Source organism: Scyliorhinus canicula, chromosome 1, assembly GCF_902713615.1.
Source record: "Scyliorhinus canicula chromosome 1, sScyCan1.1, whole genome shotgun sequence".
In the NCBI taxonomy this organism is placed as follows: Eukaryota; Metazoa; Chordata; class Chondrichthyes; order Carcharhiniformes; family Scyliorhinidae; genus Scyliorhinus; species Scyliorhinus canicula.
In genome coordinates, this window is record NC_052146.1 from 273,052,900 (window position 1) to 273,065,953 (window position 13,054).

Here is a 13,054-nt window from a genome sequence, read left to right on the forward strand (position 1 = left end):
ACAACACAGGCCCACAACACCCCCTGATACCACACCCCCAACTCTCCCCGCCGCCCTGCCTTCTCCCCTTATCTCTCCCACATCCCCTCCCACCATATCTTACTTCACCTTGAAGAATCGATAAACGACTTCCACCTCCGGATGAATCCCTCCTCCGCCCCCTGTAAGGCGACCCTGACCTTCTCCAGGTGCAGGAATTCTGACAGGTCGCTTACCCACAACCCTGCCTTTGGTGGCTGGGAGTCCCACCAGCTCAGCAAAATCCGTCTCCAGGCTATCAGGGAGGCAAAGGCCAAGACATCGGCCCATCTCCCCACCTGACTCCCGAATCATCCAACTCTCCAAATATCGCCACCTCTGGACTCGGGGCCACCCCCACACCCAGAATCTTGGACATGACATCCAAGAACCCCTGCCAGAAACCCCTCAACTTTGGACACACACAGAAAATGTGGATGAGATTCGTGGGCTCCCCTTCACACCACCCACACCTAACCTCCACCCCTGCAAAGAACCGGCTCTTCCTCACCACCATCATGTGGGCCCTATGCACCACTTTAAATTGGATGAGTCTTAACCTTGCACATGATGAGGACGCATTTACCCTCTGCAGGGCCTCCTTCCATGCCCCAGCCCTCACCTCCCCACCCAACTCCTCCTCCCATTTGCGCTTGATCTCCTCCACCAGAGTGCCCTCCCTCTCCATCAACTCTTCATAAATGCCTGACACTCTCCCCTACCTGATGTCATCCTCGGATAACAGATTATCTTGCAGCATCGGAAGCTGCAGCCTCGGGAAGGACGGCACCCCTCTCCTCACAAAGTCCCTCACCTGCAGGTCCCTGAAGCCATTCCCCTTCACCAACTCATACGTTACCTCCAGCTCTTCCAGACCTGCAAACTTGTCCCCTACAAACAACTCCCTGAAATACTCTATCCCGCCTGTCGCCACCCCCAGGAATCTCGCATCCAGCCCGCCAACACAAACCTATGGTTATCACATATCAGTGCCCACAGCGACATGCCCTCCAACCCAAAGTGTTACCTGCACAGGTTCCAAACTCGCATTGCTGAGACCACCACCGGCCTCCCAGCAAACCAGACCAGTGAAAACGGAAGGGGCCCCAACAACACGGCCATCAAACCCGTCCCCTGACATGAAGCTGCCTCCACCCAGCCCCGAACCAATCCCTCCTCCATGGCCATTTCCTCACCATTGCAATATTCGCCGCCCAATAATAGTTCATCAAACTGGGCAATGCCTGCTGCCTCCCCCCCTCCATTCTCGCCCCCTCTCCAAAAACATCCTCCTCATCCACAGGCCCACACGAACCCCGTGATTGCGCCTTTCACCTTACTAAAAAAGGTCTTGGGGACAAAAATGGGGAGGTTCTGGAACACGAACAAGAACCTGGGCAGCACCGACATTTTATCCGTCTGCATGCGCCCAGCCAGCAAAAGCGGCAACGCATCCCACCTCTTGAAATCCGCCTTCATTCCTTTCACCACCATGCCAAGTTTGATTTATACAGCTGCGCCCAGCTCTGGGCCACCTGAACCCCTAGATACCGAAAGCCCACCCCACCACCTGGAACAGCAGCTCTCCCAACCTCTTATCTTGGCCTCTAGCATTAATCGGAAAAACCTCACTTTCCACATGTTCAATATGTGAAAAGTGGCCAAATTCCCTCAGGATCTCCATGATTCTATCGAGGCTGCCCATCAGGTCTGAAATGTGTAACAAAAGACGTTCGCATACAACAAGACTCTGTGCTCGGCCACACCCTCTCCCGCTCAATCCCACTCCAGCCGTAAGTGGCATTGCTAACGGTTCCAGCGCCAGAGCAAAAAGCAACAGAGAGAGCGCACCCCGTCTCATTCCCCGATGCTGCCCAAAGTACCCCAAGCTCGTCTTATTTGCCCCATACAGCAACCAAAACCAATCCACAAACTCCTGGCCAAACCGAACCAACCCGAATCAACAGATACTCCCACCCTGTCAAACGCCTTCTCCACATCCATTGCCACCTCCTGCCCCTTCGAGGGCATCATAATGATATTTCTTTTTTTTGTTCAAATTTAGAGTACCCAATTCATTTTTTCCAATTAAGAGGCAATTTAGCATGGCCAATCTACCTACCCTGCACATCTTTGGGTTGTTGGGGCGAAACCCACGCAGACACGGAGAGAACGTGCAAATTTCACACGGACAGTGACCCAGAGCTGGGATCGAACCTGGGACCTCGGTGCCATGAGGCTGCAGTGCTACCCACTGAGCCACCGTGCTGCCCAAGGCACCATAATGACATTGAGAAACCTGCGCACATTTGCCGACAGCTGCCGCCCCTTTACAAACCCCATTTGGTCCTCCCCTATCACCCCCAGCACGCAGTCCTCCAGCCGTGACGCTAACAACTTTGCATCCACGTTTAGCAATGGAATCGGGCGGTACGACCCACACTGCTCTGGGTCTTTATCTTTCTTTAAAATCAGCTAAATGGGCGCCTGCGACAATGTGGGGGGGGGAGCTCCCCCTTCCCCACGCCTTGTGATACATCCCCACTAGCAGAGGTCTCAACTCTGCACCAAACGTCTGATGAAGCTCTGTTGGGAAAGCACCCGGTCCCGAGGCCTTCCCTGCCTGCATCCTACACCCTTCATTACCTCTCTCAGCCCAATCCCTGCACGTTTTCCTCCTCCACCCTTGGGAAATCCAACCCATCCAGGAACCGCCTCATGCCCTCCTCCCCAGACGGAGGCTCTGACTCATACAATCTTCTGTAGAAGGCCTCAAACACCCAATTCTCCCCTTCTGGGTCTGACACCACCGCCTCTCTCAGCCCTCACCCTACCAATCGCCCTGGTCGTTGCCTGCTTCCTCAGCTGGTCCGCCAACATCCTGCTCGCCTTTCCTCAAACTCGTGCACTGCCCATCTGGTCCTCCGCAATTACCCTACCACCTTCCCCGTAGGCACCAGCCCAAACTTCATCTGGAGCCTCTGCCCCTCTTTTAGTAGATCCTCCTCTGGCGCAACCGAATACCTCCGATCCACCCTCAAAATCTCATCCACTAGTTTCATCCTCTCCTCTCATTCCACCCTCTCCCTATGCACCTGGAACAAGATAAAATCACCCATGACTACTACCTTAAATACCTCCAACAATGTGGAGGCCGAGACGCCCCCCCATGTCATTTTGCTCCACATACCCTCGAATAGCGGCCCTCTCCCTCTCGCACACCCCTTCATTCTCCAACAATTCCACATCCAATCTCCACTGCCGCCCACAAATCCACCCAGTCTAGTCAGAGACCACAATCACCGAAAACTTTGAATCGGCTACCCCTGCCAAAAGCACTTTGTCCATCAAGAAAAAACCGACCAGGAAGTACACCCGGTGCACATGCAAGATGTACGGAAACTCCTTCGCCCTCGGCCTCCCAACCCTCCACAAGTCTCCCCCCCCCCCCCCCCCCCCCCTCCTGCCCCCAAATGGTCCATGAACCCCCTAAACTCCTTTGCCACAGCCAAAACTTTCAAACACCTGGGCCATAACCGGTCCAAACTTGGATCCCAAAACCGTGTTAAAATTGAACCCATTATTAGCTGTTGCATGTCCCGATCCGGGATCTTCCCTAACACCTGCCTCACAAAGTTCATGTTGTCAAAATTTGGGACATAAACATTCACCAGGGCTACCGGCATCCTCTCCAGCCTCCCATTAACCATCACGTACCTACCCACTGGGTCGGCTACAATACCTCGAAGGCCGCTTGCTCATTGATCAGCACAGCCACCCCGTTCATCTTCATGTCCAACCCTGAGGGGAGTACCTGTCTTACCATCCCTTCCTCAGCATCGTCTGATCTCCCAACTTCAGGTGCGTCTCCTGCAGGAACACAACGTACCCCTCCAACTTCCTCAAGTGTACAAACACACGTGACCATTTCACCGGCCCATTTGACACTCGCATGTTCCATGTAACCAGCCTGGTTGGGGGGCTCCTCGCCTTCGTCCCTTGCCGATCGACCATACCCCTTCTTTAGCTCCTCCAGGTCTGCGTCTCGCACATTCCCAGACTGGCCCCAAGATGTCCGCACCACTCCTCCTTAACCAAATATGCCACACCAACCGCACCCATGTCAGCATCGATCCCCCCCACCACCTCCCAGATGGATTGACCATGCTAAATTGCCCCTTAGTGTCCAAAAGGTTGGGTGAGGGAATGAGGATAGGTTGGGGGGATTGGGTCTAGGTACGATGCTCATTCAGAGGGCCGGTGCTGACCCAATGGGTAAATAGCCGCCTTGTGCGTCAATGTGGCAAGTAAAAACAACTCTCGAGTAAATACCTTACAGTTTGTAGCGGAGTATCGATGAATCATCAGGCCGATCTGTTACTGCAGACAGCTGTTACTGCAAGTAAAAGGGTTTTTAAAAAAGTTAACACACAACTGCTAAGTTACTGGGGGCTTATTTCAAATGGGGGATCACATGTTTCAGTACATTCACCGTTTGTAGCGGGTGAAGCTGCGGAGACCGCGGAAGAGGCACTGAAACAGGCTGCGGAATGCAAACCTACAGGGCTGCAACTCTGCCCATGCTCGGAAGGCCCGTACTGGCCTCCCCGAACAGGTGCCGGAATGTGGCGACTAGGGGCTTTTCACAGTAACTTCATTGAAGCCTACTTGTGACAATAAGCGATTATTATTATTAAGGGGAAAACATTCCACAATTTGTTGCATCACTGTCAAAAGTAGCAAAGTATTGAAATTTGGCAAGTCTTTGGATGATACACTTGGTGATCGATTAGTTTATGGCCCCCTCAGAAATGAAACCATCCAAAGGAAATTGATGACCGACGATGCATTAACCTAAAAGCTACTATAGAAATCGCTACGTCTATGGAACTTGCTGCAAGAGAAGCTTGACTGATTGGAATTGAAGCTAAAGTCCAGAAGATGGAGTCTGTGAGAAGCAGGTCACCAAGAACCTATCACGTCATCACTGCAACCAAGTGGGACATATGGCTGGGGATTGTTGGAGTAAGGATAACAAATGTAAAAATTGTGGCAAAGTTGGTCACATTGCCAAGGCATGTTGGTCATGCCAACCTTCATCAGCACAAAAGAAGTGTAGCAAGAAAAATACTGCAAAGTCTACAAGGCGAGTTTACCAGTTAAATGATCCAACTGAAGACTCAAAAGCATCAGGTCAGCTGAAGGTATTTAAGCTCAACATTCTATTAGTAAAAGGAGGCCAGCAACGATTTTGGGTCTATGTAAAATTAAATGGGAACACCAAGACAGAACTGGATACGGGCACTGCAGTATCACTTCTACCTGAATCAATAGACTGTCAAAAATTGAAGCATCTGATGTGATCTTGAGGACATATACAGAGGAGGTCTTGCCACTGAAGGGCTTCATCAAGGTGACTGTGAAAGTTAATGAGCAGAAATTGGACATGCCTCTTCAAATTATTCAAGGAAACCTTTGTTTGGGAGCTCTTGGTTGAGGAAGATTAAGCTAAGACTTCCTCTGGCCATGGAGTAAGTCATCACACATTTGATGGCTCCCGCTCAAGGTACATTTTGCTGGTCCTTCCCCACCCGTATGGGGTTTTTTTGGAGTGCAAAAGGTGTGAGGGCCCAGGGAAGGGAATACTCCGCTGATGAGTCTGGTGTATGGGTCAGAGGCTGAGAGGCCACGAGAAAGAGAGAAAGCAGTTGGAGCAGGGCGTTTTTTGTGGTGCACCACAAGTTAAGATGGCGGTGGGCAAGGGGCCAGCGCTGCCCGCCCAGTGGTCGATGGTGCAGCTGGTCGAGTTTTTGAATGGAAAATTCCAGCAGGAGAGGGAGGGGGCTTTGGAAGACCTGGTTAAGGTGGTGGAGCCGAGCAGAGCTGTGATTAAGAGAGTAGGTCAGAGATTGGGGGCTCAGAGCCTGGTGATTCAGAAGATGGAGGTAGTGGTGAGGGAGCACTAGGAGTGGATGACCTCATTGGAGAAGTAGTTGGGAATGGTCTTGGACAGCCAGAAGAGGCTGAGAGAGAAATTGGAGGATCTGAAGAACCGCTCCAGGAGACAGACTTGAGGATCGTCAGAATGCCCAAGGGTATTGAAGGAACAGAGGTGGCTAAGTATGTGGTGAGGACGCTGGAGAAGCTGATGGGGAGGGGCCTTCAACTGGCCCCTTGATGTGGATGGGGGGAAGGGGTCAACTGGAGGCGGGAGGGGAAGTCACAAGCTTTGGGCGGGGGCCACCATGCTAGCTGGGCGGGGGCCACCATGCTAGCTGGGCAGGGGCCACCATGCTAGCTGGGCGGGCTAGTTAACGGAAGTGAAGTGGTTGGTGGTCAGGAGGAAGGCATGGGAGTGGTTTGGTGTTGGTTCTTTGTTTGGGGTGGGGTGGGGGGGGGGGTGGCGCTGCTGGGAAGGGAGGGATGGCGGGGGACATCCGAGAGTGGGCCTGGAGGGGTGATTGACCCGGGTCGGAAAGGGTGTGGCTGATTGGCGGGGTGGGGGGGGGGGGGGGGGGGGGTGGGGCAACCCCGACCAGGCTGGTCACGTGGAATGTGAGAGAGCTGAATGGGCCAGTTAAACCAAACTCTGCAATCTTAGACTTGACCCCACCCTGGATCCTCAACTTCCTCACTGACAGATCGCAATCTGTCAGGATAGGTAACAACACAAGGTGAAACTGCTACATCAGCTTCCTGCTATATTGATTAACACCTATTCAATTTCAGTTGATGCATAGCATTCAACCTGTGGGGCTCCTGGATTGCACAGTGGTCAGCCTCTGGGGTTTCTAGATTGCACTATGGTTAGCTTTCAGGTTGGAAGGATCCACTCTAGATGCGTTGTCCTCTCCAGAATGTTGCTACGCCATTTGGAACGGGCAAAGCTGGACTGAATGCAGGGCTAGCAGGCTTTTAAAACCTGTCTTTGCACTGGTGCCCCCACACCAGCTTTGCATTGGGCCCTGCCCTTCCAAGTTGTTAATTGGCCACCACTTGATCATAATTGGCTGACCACATTTCATCAATTTGGCTATCCCGCTTTCCGGGCCACTGCCAAGGTCTGTGTCGCGTGGACTGAATTCAGCTTCAAATTTCACCATCAAAAAGCAATAAAATCAGTATTATCCTGTGTTTATCTATATTAATGCTCTGTTAGCATAGCCTACATTTAGAAAAAGATCTAGAATAATTTTAAAGTCTTTTAAAAAATGTTAATTATTATTCTTTGCTCTTGCATCCAAAGAGGGTTATTTGACAGTGGAACAAGTATGTGTTTCAATTCCATGGATAATTGCCTACACAAAAAGCTTCCAATTCTCTTTTTGTCTAGGACTGAAAATAACTCCATAAACTCTTCAGCTGTGAATCATGTACCAGTACTTTCTTTATTAACACCATCCCCCAGCCTTTAGTTAGCATGGTTTCAATGGTGTGTAGGGCATGGGACTGTTGTAGTTAGGTTACTGGACTCATTCTGAGCACATAAATTCAATTGTCAGCTTGGCACTTTGAGAACTGGAATTCATTTCAAAAGAAGCTGGAAATAAAAGCGAAATGAAGTTATCGAATTGTTGCAAAACCCAACTGATCTGCTGATTCCCTTTGCTAAGAGGAATCTACTATCCTGGCCCAGTTTGGACAATATGCAATTCCAGTCTCACTGCACCATAGCTTCATAGGCCACCTCCTCACTACAGTAGCCGAGTAAGCCACTCATTTCACAGTAACTAGGAAGGAGCAATAAATTCCAGTGACTCGCACATCATATAACTAATTCATAAAAAATAGACTATGCTTTTTTTTAAAAAAGTGTATCAAATTACTGTCTAAAGAAGGAAAGGCCTAAAGCCTTTCACAACCTCAGGACGTCCCAAAGTGCTTTATGTTCAATAAAATACTTTCTGAATGATAGTCACTGTTGTAATGTAGGAAACCATTTGGCATGTAGTGAATCATAGAATCATAGAATTTACAAAGCAGAAGAAGCCATTCGGCCCATTGAGTCTGCACCAGCCTTTGGAAAGAGCACATGACCTAAGCCCATACCTCTACCCTATTATCCCCGTAACCCAGTGACCCCACCTAACCTTTTTTGTGGACACTAAGGCCAATTTAGCATGTCCAATCCTCCTAACCTACACAAATTTTCGGGACTTGTGGAAGGAAACCAGAGCACCCGGAGGAAACCCAAGCAGGCATGGGGAGAACGTGCAGACTCCGCACAGACAGTGACCCAAGCCAGAAGTCGAACCTGGGACTCCGGGGCTGTGAAGCAACAGTGCTAACCACTGTGCTACCATGCCACCATTAGTGTTGTAATATAGGAAACCATTTGCACAAAGCAAGGTTCCGCAGACATCATTAAGGCGATGACCAGATCATTCTTTGTTTGTAATATTGGTTGAGGGAGAAATATTGGCCAGGACAAGGAGAACATCCCCTGCTTTTCTTTGACATAGTGCCACAGGATCCTGGAGAGTCTGTCTAGATTTCTGTGCGCAAGTCTCTGTGGTGGATTTGAAACCACAATCTTCTGCCTCATAGGATGAGAATGTAAGCACTGAACCAAGGTTCTGTCACAGGGAAAGATAGAAGAATATGATCAGCAAAGACTCAAGGAACATCTGCTCAGTAGTGTTCAGATGAAGGAATAGGGGCTTCAGAGAGACCTATGGAGTCAGTGTAAATGGTGTGGTGATAGGGTAATTTAAAAATAAAATGAAGATCATGAAAACTTTAGATAGGTGGAAATAATATTCATTTATTGTACTCTTGGGAGCAAGGTAATAACTGTTAAAATAAATCTTCAGCTGCTTCATCAATGATCATCCCTCCATCATAAGGACAGAAGAGGGTGCATTAGCTGATTACACAGTGTTCAGCGCCATTTATAATTATTCAGATACTGAAGCAGTCTGCTCCTGTTGTTCTGATACGATATGCATATACCTTTAAGGGAGAGCATCTTAAATTGATACCTTGAGCAGGATGTGATGTATTAGTCCTATGACTAATTGTCAATTTGCAAGTAACAGGATAGAGATCATTATCTGTATATAGTGTTATCTTCAAATAAAGGACACACATTTTTGTTTCACCAATCCTTGTGTATGATTGGTACATTTATGTTGCAGAGGAGAAGAACATAAAACGTGTATGTACCAAGTTCTGGACAACATGGGCTTCTGAATGAAAGTACCATTTATTTGTGCTACACGAGTGCCAGGCAATGACAAGAGAGATTCTTACCACCTCCCCTTGACATTCAAGTGCATTATCACTACTGAATCTTCCATCATCAGCTGGTGGATCACCATTGACTGGAAACTTAACTGGATCAGCCATAAATACGTGGCTAGAAGAGCAAGTCAGAGGCTGGGAATTCTGTGGCGAGCAACACACACCCTAATTCCCCAAAGTCTTTCTGTTGTGTATAAGGCACAAATCAGAAGTGTGATGGAAGAGTCCTCACTTGTCTCAATGAGTGCTGCTCAAACAATATTCAAGGATATTTGTTTGCTGGGGGCAGCATGGTGGCACGGTGGTTAGCACTGCTGCTTCACGGTGCTGAGGACCCGGGTTCGATCCCGGCTCTGGGTCACTGTCCGTGTGCAGTTTGTACATTCTCCCCATGTCTGCATGAGTCTCACCCGCACAACCGTAGGTGAATTGGCCATGCTAAATTGCCCCTTAATTGGAAAAAAATTAATTGGATACTCTAAATTAAAAAAAAGAATATTTGTTTGCTAGTACAGAAGAGGATTGCAGCCAAAGAGACAATTTTGTCAAAGCTTTTCATCTTACATTCAGCAGGACAATTTGCAAGAATGCTAATGGAAGGGAAATCAACAAATTTATACTCTATGAGAAGAGAAGCTGATCTGGTTGGTAGAGGTATTGCCATGGAGAATGCATCAGTTGATGGTGACTTACAGTTAACTGCCAAGCATTGTTTGAAATTTAAACTGGGCAGCTTGATTGGTCAAGGCATTTCCCTCAATGCCGTCCCCAAAGAGACAATTTTGTCAAAGCTTTTCATCTTGCACTCAGCAGGACTGTCATTTATTTTACTTAGCTGAAACAGGCAAAATGTGTGTACATGTTTGTTCTGTCTGCAAAGAATAGGGCCCTGCGTCTTAATATATGTAGCTTCCAGAGGTGCTTTTGCATGACAAAATGGCTCAAATGGAAGATTCAGCATTCTGCCTGAGGTTTTTCCTTGATTGTGAGCACCGAGGGGCCAGGGAAAAATGTCCAAATTTTCTGCACTCTTCACATGAACATGAACCAGAAGAGTGAAGTTCTCAGTCCATAATCATCCAGAGTTTAAATTGTAGCCTTCAAGCCATCTTCTGAAATTTTCCCTCAGTTTCCTATATATTGATTCCTCAAAATAGTGTATACACTCTGTGTGTGGGTGTGTGTGTGTCCATGGCTATTCTATTTTTAGATGTGCATTCACATATATATTTGTGATACCATTGTGCGTTTTGATTGCACAGTGGTTGTGGAAGAGGTTTATTGATATATCCTATCATGTATAATTTCCTATACATTATAGCCTTTGAGATGAGACATTAAGCCAAGGTCCTGGCTGCCCTCTCAGTTAAATGAAAAAGATCCCATGTTATGGCTATTATTCCTCAACCAAAAAACTAAAGCAGATTATCTAGTCTTTTCTCACATTGTCATTTGTGGGACCTTATTGTACTGTATATCATAGCAGGCTTTAAAAAGTATTTGTTGCTTCGAGAGCACTTTGAGACAGCCTGAGGTCATGAAAGGTGCTTCCAAAATTCAAGTCTTTCTTTTGCTCTTGCAAGTTCATGAGTTGCATATTAAGAGATGGCCCCAATTGACTTGCCTTTAATATTCCTTCCTTCTGGACAATTGCTTCATTTCAGCTCAGAACGTCCGCCTCTCCCAGCCAAAATTTCTCTTGAGATTTAAAGGTCACATGTAACTGCTGGAAAGGGGATGCAGTTGGGGGGGGGGGGGGGGGGAGCGGTGCGGAGGAAGGGGAAAAATAATTTGAACATACTTTTCTGAAGCCAACCTCAGTAAAGAGAAAGAAAGTCATGTCACTCATATACAAAATGAGTAAACACACATTGGGTAAAAGTCGCTGAGGAGAGTCCCTACTGAAAGATTTCTCTGAGCAACTTGGCTCCAGTCTACGAAGTGATTTGTCCTGGTGTGAATGTTAAAGGGATATATCACAATGCATAAGGCCTTCACATCTGTTCATTTCAACAGCAAGTGTTTTCAAATTCCAGCATCCTGTCCGAATGATCAGATTCAGCTCAATCAGCTCCTCAATCACAAGCGTTTAAAAATCAACTTCTCCAAATACGACATTTATCTCAACGTCAATTAGAAATGACAAGGTACCTAAATGAACCACACAGTTCCCAGCAGAATCTGAATGAACGTCTGTGTAAATTGCTTCACGGCCTGAGGGCTGTGAGGATCTCACTTTCAGTGGCCGAGTACAAGCCCAAGTGGGATTGACCTGCACAGCTCAGTAGAAAACCCAGATCATCTCAAAATTTGCAGTTTATAAGAATGCTTTGCATAATTTGATATGGAGATTTATGAACAAAATCAAGTTTTTAATTCAATTTTTTCAGACAGACATTGTGTGACCCACAGGTTGTTTAGAATCCCATTAGTAATAGATATTTAAACAAGGGCACAAAGTTCTGTCCACTGTGCTCGTACCCTCCCCCCCCCCCCCCCCCCCCCCCAAACATAATATTCTGGGTGTTACTCACCAAATTAAAATAAATCACAGTAGAACTGATGGATGTCCGAATACACCTGTACCTACAGCAGTCTAACATGACTGATTTTCCCTTAACTAATTTGCACTTTATTTTCACAGTTTAACCTTCTCTCCAGGCCGCTAACAAAAGGACTTGGCTGTTTCAGTTCATGCTAAGACGTCCTTTATCCTAAAGCTCTGGAAACTGGAGCCATGAGGAGATTTTTTTTTTTTGCGTCTTGTGAAACTGTCAAAGCCAATAAATGTTTTTCTTTATTTTTCATCATTAGACTCTCTGAGGAATGTCTCTCCTTTGTCAACCATCATTCCCAGAGCTTGCTAGGCCAGGCTTTTATTGTCAAAAGCTGAATTCTGAAGTGTGAACAATAATGCAAAGCAATACACTTTTTTTTTCCAGAGTGCAGCAGTTTGGAATGTGGGTGCTTCCATGAAGACAGCTCTGCTAAAAGAGCACTTGTGTATAACACTCGTCTTTTAGGAAGGATGCTCAAGTTAAAGCATTGTGAGCCACCATAAATAGATGCACTCACAAGAAAATAGCTTCTTCATTTTTAATTAGGGAAGTAACTCTGGAAAGACAGAATGTCACTTGCTGACGAGCCTCATTGTTGCATTTGTGCGCGTCTCCACAATGTGAGGTAATTGGAGTTGTACCTTTTATAAAGCTGCTAATTTCATGTAGGAAGTGCTAACAAGACCTTTGTGTGCCATGTTTTCCTTCTTCCTTTCTGAGGAAGTTACAGACCTTGAGTACTAGGAATGGTTGGGCCGGGAACTGGAGGGGAAAACCGCAGTAATGAACCACTTGAGTTGGCAGTTAGAAAGGTCCAGCCTTATTTTTCAGACCTGAGAACACCAGGCATGACAAAGGCTCCTGTTTAAGCTCATTATAAAAGAGATTCACCGTCTATCTGAGCATTTTGCAAGAAGCCACTCAATGGAAATGTAGTAAGGGTAAAGTTTTGAGCCAATAAAAACAACCAACTTTACACACAATATTCATAATCATGCTCTGAAGTGACTAAAATCAATCAGTAAATGTCTGTTAACTTGTGATATTGAAAGGTGATTCATCTACACTAAAGGGACTGCAAACCTTATAGAAAACTGCCTCAGTTGATTCTGGACATGTACCGCATTAACAAAGCATGTCCCAAATCAAAACAAATTCAATTGTTCTGTGGGGCTCCGTAACCTAGTGTAACTGGAAGCCATTTTAATTACAACAGCACATCACACCTTGCTTCC